Source organism: Merops nubicus, unplaced genomic scaffold (genome assembly GCF_000691845.1).
Source record: "Merops nubicus isolate BGI_N331 unplaced genomic scaffold, ASM69184v1 scaffold9718, whole genome shotgun sequence".
NCBI lineage: Eukaryota > Metazoa > Chordata > Aves > Coraciiformes > Meropidae > Merops > Merops nubicus.
In genome coordinates this window covers 16,451-24,675 of record NW_008625112.1, presented here as the reverse complement: position 1 = coordinate 24,675, position 8,225 = coordinate 16,451, and positions in this window count along the sequence as shown.

Genomic DNA, 8,225 nt, shown 5'->3' with positions numbered 1-8,225 from the left:
TTTTCTTAAAGTTCAGTGTGACTGCACAGCAGTTGCAAGCCAAGGCTGTGTATGTTTTACCCTGTTCCCTTGTTGTCTTCCTCTTGGCTCTCTGCTCTGTTTGGGTGTTGTATAAGATGGTCATCCCACACAGACTTTGAAACTTTTCAAGGGTTACTGTCTGAAAATATCCCTTCTGCATACAGCATTTGCAGAAGCACTGTTCAGCTGCCAGATGTGTACTGGTTAAGTGCTGTGTAGACTTGAAGTGAGAGCAGGGTGGAGGAAATGATTCAGGTGAAGTTCTACCACACTTGAAGTAGGCTGGATTCATCACCACTACATGTACATTTTCCCCAAGTCTTACTCCTGCCAAACAAGCCTTATTTGCCTCCTCCTGCACTGTCCACAGGACCCTGTGTCACATACCTGAAGCCACAGCCCTGAGACTGATGCTTATATTGACACAGGAGCATGTCTGTAATGAGTAACACACTCACTTTGTGGTAACATTGCTTTCAGGAAAGGAAAAAGTCAGTAGTAAATAGAAAACTTGCAGCAAAGTAGGATGCTGTTCATTATTTCCTGTGCTTACAAGCATGGGTACCTAACTGTTGTGATTAAGCTGCTGATTAAGAAACTGTTCATTACACATTATGTTGTAGGTGCCTTTTCTAACCACAGGTGTGGAGCTGACCAGTGTAAGCACTGTGTTTTCACTGTAAACACTAATTTCATTGATGGAGGTGCCTTGGATGGAAACACCACTGGTGGAAATTTCTCTTAGGTAGGTTTCCCTCTTTCCTGTCCTAGCAGTGAGTGCTCCACTGCCAGAATTTGGCTGTGTGTGTCAGGCAGGCAGGAGGCCAGAACCTGTTCTGTTTGCACTTCTTCATCTTTCCAAACCTACAAAGTTAATTACAAGTTAGGGCAGAGCTTGACCTACAGCATCTTGTACTGGACAAATTAACAAGGGTATGTCCTGGCCTAGTCCAAATCTTTTGCCTGGCTTTTGCAAAATCAAAATTTAAATTGTCTTTAAAATGTTACAGAAAACTTGGAAGCACTGCCCAGCTTCAAGACACATGGAGTTGCTGTGTCAGGTAGATGAAGAGCTACAGCAGAATTTGGTTTACAATTTGCAGGTAAAATTACTTGTTAACTGTATTCACTGCAGGAATTACATCACCTGGGAAACTACAAATTAGGCTAAGCAATCAGATAATTCTCAATTACTTCTCTCTTGAGATGAATTTTTTGTTTCCATTTTCTCTTTAAATAGATCACTTTTTTTTTTCAACAAAGAAAACTAGACCATTCTCACCCTTATGTGAGTTGTAGATACTTAATCCCTTGTTGAGAGGTTGCTTAACAGCATGTTCCTGTGCTATGTATGGAACAATTCCTTTTCCCCACCTAGAGAACAGTCTTTGCATAGTGACTTCTGATGCAAGTTTGTAAGCTGAGTCTTCAGCCTGTGAAGTTGACCTACAGATTTGTGGGAGCTGCTTAAGTTCTATCAAATTTCTTCAAATGAACCTGCAAGGGCATCTCCTTGCCCCCAAAATAGGATGGATGGCAGCATTCTGCAGGTGTATAGCAGTTACCCTCCCAAATTACCAATATCTATCCACACTATAAGCTAAATAACATGGAGAGCAGCAGGTCACTTAGTTCAGGAGTCATAATAATGGAGAGCAGCAGGTCACTTAGTTCAGGAGTCACGGTGCAGGGTGATTCTGATCTTAAACTGCAGCCTCTGGATAGCATCAAATACAGCTTTAGTTTCACAGATGTCTTCAGTTGCATTGCTTATTTAAAGCAGCATCACCTATCTCCTATCTGCCTCTTCTCTACTTCCACAGCAGCTTCAGTTGTGCCATACCTCTCTTCTTATAGCCACAACTTGAGTTAAAATAGCCTTTAAAACTCCCTGCTGTGCAGTTGGATGTGACAGGATATGAAATGCAAGAGCAGCTAGAGTCTGCATAAACTAAAAGAAATGCTCCAACTGTGTCCAGCAGTGTAATTCTCCATGGCCTAAGGCTTACTGGAGCCCACAGAGGGTTGGTGCTATATTTTGTGCTGCAAGAAGTTAATTACAAGTAAAGCAGAGCTTGACCAACATGATCTTGTACTAGGCAAGTTCATAGAAGGGCTACATCCTGGCCAGATTGGGATGTTTTCTGTGTTTCTTTGGCTATATCTAGATTTTAACCATGAGATTCTCAAGTGCCCTCATTTTTGGCACACTGAGCACAGGTTCTGCACTATTTCTACTACAGTTAGAAGTATAGATCAATCTCAACTTTGTTGGGAAAAAAAAAGGTCCTGTGAAATTGCAGATAGGCTGCAGAACAATTCTAAATCTTCCAAAGTGCAGTTAAAAATAAAAAGTCATGGCTTCTGCAGGGTTGGAAATTGTACCATCATCCTGTCCACTTGTATGTCCCAAATACAGCTTTACTGTCTGAGGTATGAGTCCTAAGCATGTGATTTCCTTCAAGATAAAACAAGAGTCCATTGTATGCCCTGGAGTATTTTCTTGGAACTAGTATTTGCCTGGTAACCCCAGGGATTTTATATTTAGAACACCATGGGATAAAAAGTAATTAGCTAGATCTAGTGTGTCTGTGTGTCCCCCTCCCTGTTTTTTTTCCCTCTGTGATGCATCAGAAAACAAATCTTTCCTGCATTGAAACATACCAGCTTAAGAGGCTTTCAGGCAGCTCCAGAATGTCCAAGACTCTCTTAAAGCTCATCATCAGATCTTTTAATTCTGTTATCCTTGGAACTTAAATATTCTAATTAACTAAAATGCAAGATTTTAAGCATTCTTTATAATGGTAAAATCAGATCAGTCTGTTTTGAAGATGACTGTAACAAAATACTGTAGATATGTGCCCGTTGGATAACTGTAAATATTAAGCAGTTCATCTGCTGAATATCCTGTGGTGTCTGGATTTGAAAGGAGATCCAGATCTGCCAAAATCTGAACCATGTTTGATACAGCTTCAGTCATTTTGAGCAGCTGGGAAAAAAGATGAAGAAATGTTTTTGTTAAATCTAATAAGACCTTTAAAAATAGTAGAACATTTAATTTGACCTGAGGATATTTCTGTAGGCAAACAATAACCTGAAGTATTTTCTTGTCTCTCAACAAACCAGCAACGCTGGCCTAACTGGAATTGAGGGGGACACAGTGCAGTGAGAGACTTGAGTTGCTTCACTAGTTGAATGCAACTTAAAGTATGTTAAAAATCATCTAGAATTAGAGTTACTGAAGTAGAAACTGTTGGTATTTCTGACCAAAAATTATTTCCTAAGCCATCCTAGAGCACAATCTGCCTAAACCTTTTCTGCTCCCCTCAGTGGGAGTCCCATAACGTGAGCCTGTGTTCAGCCAGTGTGAACTGCTGTGTGATAAGGTTGTTATGGTACTTTATTCCTCTTCTCTTCCTGCCACGTTATCTGGCACTAGTGGAACTTGGAGTATGCAAAGTACAGAACAAATTCTCTGCATGTGCCAGGAGTGTAGTGCTGCTCTCTAACATTGGAGTGTCGAGTGCTTCCACCCCCAAGTGCAACATGTGCTTTACCTCTGAGAGAAAAGTGCATTTGTGGAAACTTCTCAAGTATAGTGGGAGCCTAAAAGGACAGTAGGTCACACGTTGGTTTATTTTTCAGGAAATTCAGGTTGTGGAACCACTTCTGCTGATAACTTTTTGAGAAGTTCTGATCTTTTGGGAAGTAATGGATTGGAGATGAACTACATGCTTCAGGTGCTGTGTAATGTGAGCTGCCAGATCCAGGACAAGACACAGGCTGTGCTGTGGGGACTCAGTTATCAAAAACTAGCAGGTATTGCACTTGTTTGGGTTGTATCTTTCCTCTGAGCAGCTTAAGGAAATAACACTGAAGTAGACAGCATTAACTGCATCAGGTATTATCCTTTCCTGGGTTTTGTGTAGTGCTAGACTCTTTATTTCACATTTAAAAACATCTTCTGCAAGACCTACAGTTGGAAGAATTGGAGATGGTTCTTATATTTGCCTTTGGCTGAAGTACTGATACAGATTTAAGGAACTCTAGATCTGTATTTGTGACATGCAAGACAATTGCACCTAAAATTCTAAAATGAATTTTTGGAGTGGATTTACTGGAAAGTCTACAAGAGCTCAGTTCAGTCTATTCAATCCAAGCCTATTTCAAGTCTTATTTTCCTTTACAAAAACAATCTAGAAAAAGCAGCCTGGACAAGTATTTTAAAATGTATGTTTGAAGAGTGTGCATTCACATTACAAAATTCTGAACTCAAATTTTTGAAGAATGATTGTAAAGATGGAGTCTTGTTCCTGGAGTATGATGAGGATATGTTGAGAATTGACTACTCCTGTTCTTTCAGTTTGCTGGTTGCTAATGCAGAACAGAATTTTACTTCTGTTACTTCAGTTCTCTAGTTGTCTTCTCTCATGCAAAACTTCACAATGCATAAAGTAGGACAGTAGGATGTAATGTCTCTCTGTGTAAACTTGCTCAGGTAACTGTAGTATAACCTACTTTCAGGAAGAAAAATTAATTTCTGTACGTAATGAAGTTTTCATTTGGTTGTTCCTGGATTTTAGGTGGCATTTCCTAAATGAGTACATGTTCTCATTTTGAAAGTCTGCAGACTTTAGACATTTTTGCACACTTTGGAGTAACTTAATTCTGGTAAGTGGTGTAGAACTAGCTTGTGGGCCACTATACAGAGCAAAGTTTTTGCTCTCTGTAGCTGTGTTGAGACATTTCAAGCCATAGTTGGTTTGAGTCATCCTAACGTTGGGTGTGGCTGTAAGGCATTCACCAGCTGTTTGTCTCTTCTGCAGAAGATTATCAGGCCTGTGCCTCTGACTGGGAAGCATTTGAAAATGCATGTTGGCATCTGGGGTTGTGCAGTGGTCTGGCAGGTTGGAATACTCCTTCCTCCTCCTCTTCCAGCACTTTCTGTGGAAAATATTAATGATGTTACCACATCTTGGTGCACAGCAGCTGGGTGTTTGGAACTGCCTGAGCTACAGGTGAGGAATAATGGTTTACATGACGCTTCTTGTTGCTGCCTACATTGACACTAGGGTATTTATTAGGGCTGAGCTCATGGAAAAGCTGCCCCACCTACCCTCTCTTCTGAAGAAGAGTAATAAGAAATGTCAAAAAGTAATTTTGAGTACAGGTGTTAAAGGCATTTTTCTTGAATTTTGTTAGTTTTTCCCGCGCTTAAAAGCCAAGAATTATCAAGTTTGCTTATCTGCACCTTGTTTCTTCATTGTACTTGTATCTTCTGAACTTGTGGAATAACTCCAGAAATAAAAATAGCTCTGAGCTGAAAAAATACTGCCAGAAGAGCTGAAAATTAAAGCCAGCAGGCCAGAAGAAATTCCCAAACAAATGTGTTGCTTGGGGTGGGTCAGTCCCATTATCATGCGTTTAAGAAATAATTATGTAAGGGTTAGATGACAAGCTGTTTGCAGTAGTATTGTTTAAAGGTTACATCATTCTTGAAAAAATTGGGCATTATATTTTGGAAAGTTCCTTTAAAAAGGGTAATGAGAGATTTGCCTTTGAGTCTCCATTGTTTGTAATATCCTCCTTCAGCATGGAAATATTTTCCGTTCCCATCAGTTTAGTTGTTTTTTTTTTTAATTTGTTTGGCAAACATGAATATTTTTCCTGAACTTCAAGTAGAATGAAAAATCATTATTTTTGTTGGCTTGCAGACCTTGTAGCTTCCCTTCCAGTAAGACTGGCAGATTTATTTTTAGGGATGTTGTACCAATATATATCTTACACAGTTATTCAGTGAGAGGAGATGAGGCAGGCCTTACAGATTAGATATAATTTAGGGCTAGCTTGCAAGATTTCAGAGTGATACACAGTTCTTTGTGTCTGTGAACACGCAGTAAGTTTTACTCCATGGTTACACAGCTATCTGCTTAGTGCTCTTGGCTGTCTCCATCTCCCTCTAATCCATCTCCAAAGGGACTACTTCTGACATTCCAAACTGCTGAGCAGCTTTCCGACAGCTGCCATTGAAATCAGAATAAAAACAAAACTGTTTTCTTTGCCTTCCTCCCAAGTGTGGATCAGGTGAAAAGAGCCAATTTCTTGTGTGTGCCAATTCTACCCTACAGCTCCCTCACTGGTGTTGGGGTGGTCCCCTCTGATGTGCAGCTGTTCCCTGAAGAAGACAACCAAAGACTGAGAGTTGGAGTTGCACTTTGAGAGAGGACAAACAATAACTTGAGGGTTTTGCAGTTCCAAGGCCTGGAGCTGTGAGCCTCTTCATACAGAGGTAACTGCTTGGTATTTCTAGTGAGGTGCTCCAAGATACACAGCAATGATTCTTTACTGCATCACCGTGGTGCTAGACCTGACCCTGTCGTATTTGGGCCTATGGAAAAACTATCCTAGGTGCCTTTCAAATGTTTAATAACTCGGGTCTCAACTTTCCTGTTCCTGGTAATTAAGTTAACCAGGTAAAAGATTAAGCACCCTATAAAGTCTGTGTTTTCTAGAAAAAAAAATTAGATAATAAAGCTGCTGCTCCTTTGCCTTTGTGGGTGTTTCCACCCATTTGATCTGCATTATAATGGGTACCACAGTCTGAAATCTGCAAAGATTTCACTTGTCCTGAGCCTGCTTTGGCAGCTTGGCCCACAGTAACCTGAAGGACTTTTGTAGTATAGGGGGGCTGCTGCTCTCTCTCTGCTGCCTCACTACTCTGGAGACAGCTTTCTCAATGAGGAGCTCTTTGCTCTGCATCAAAAGGTTGTAACTGGCCTGTGTGGATATGTACTCAAATCACATGTGAGAGCATTTTTGTCTTTGCAAATCTGCTGTACTGTATGAGGATAAAATTCACTCTGAAATTAAGTTCCTTTCTATGCAGTTCAGGTAACTAGTGATGTGCATGACAGCAATAAACCAACTGCTCAGTGTACTTTGGGCGTGCCCTTCTCTGTTAAGGTGATTGTTAGTTGCTGAGGTCAAGTTTCTTGGAAGAAAATTGCTAAATGTTCATGTGTCTTAACTACTCCAGTTTCTGTTGTGACAGAAGTTTCTATAATGAGGTTAACCCGAGCTAAAATAAGAAGGAACTGATCAGAGAGTGCTTGTGATGCAGGTTGTGTTGAAAAAGAAGGAAAATTAATCTTTTCCTTCAACTTGAAGTCTTTTGAAATTAGCTAATAGTCTTTTTTTAGTTGTTGTGGGTTTGTTGTTTTTTTTTTTTTTTAAGAATTCTGGGAAGCAGCTATTTCCTTCCTAATAAAACATGTACAGAATGTTTATGATTCTTCTGGACTGCAGCTTATTTTTTGTGCTTACTTACTGGTATTTCTGGAAATGTCATCTTTCTTCCCTCTGCCTTCTTTAGTGGGGTTGTTCAGGGGAGACTTGTGTAACAGCTAGGAAAAAAATGTTTCCTAAGAACACATTGGCCTGTTGTTTAATCTCTCCAATGTATTGATTTGCACAGTGCAAGATGTGTAATAATTATGTTCTCAAGTATCTGCTTGTAAAAATAGTTTCAATAATGTGTTTAGAAACTGTTATGGAAATTCTGGTTATACTTCATAACACTAGGACTGTTTTATTTCCTCAGGAAGATGATGATGTGCCAAAATTGTGGTCACACTTGACAAGAAAATTCCATTTCTACGTTACAGTACTGTATAGCCACTTATTAATCAGGGTTTTTTTTCAAATTCTATTAAAATACTCTTTTATAGATGGAATTTTAATATGCAGTATGGCCAGAGAGATTTAAAAAGGGAAAAAGTGTGGGAGGAGAAGCATAACTGTTCCATATTCAATACAGATTGTCAAGTGAGCATGGGGAATGACCCTGAACATGCTGAACACATTTCAGCTGCTTATTTCTAGATCAAATGATCATGCTCCTGTCCTGAAGCTTTGCATCTGTAAGAAAGCCATTGTCTTAGTGTGAAAGAAATTTACCCTCCTGTGCAGCAAAATGATGTGGATGGAAGTCCACGGGCTGTTCAAGGACTTTGGACACGAGTTGAGCTGTTTCACAGAAATGCAGAAAGGGTGTGCAGGGAGGCAAAGAAGTCCTTCAACAAATTTAAAGCCAGCTGCTATTCCCATTGTTGTTTAACTGCCTGGTTCTACAGTATGCGGATCTCTGAACAATTGGCTTCCTATTCAACTCACTTCAGAAAAAAAAGTATATGAGATCTCAGGCT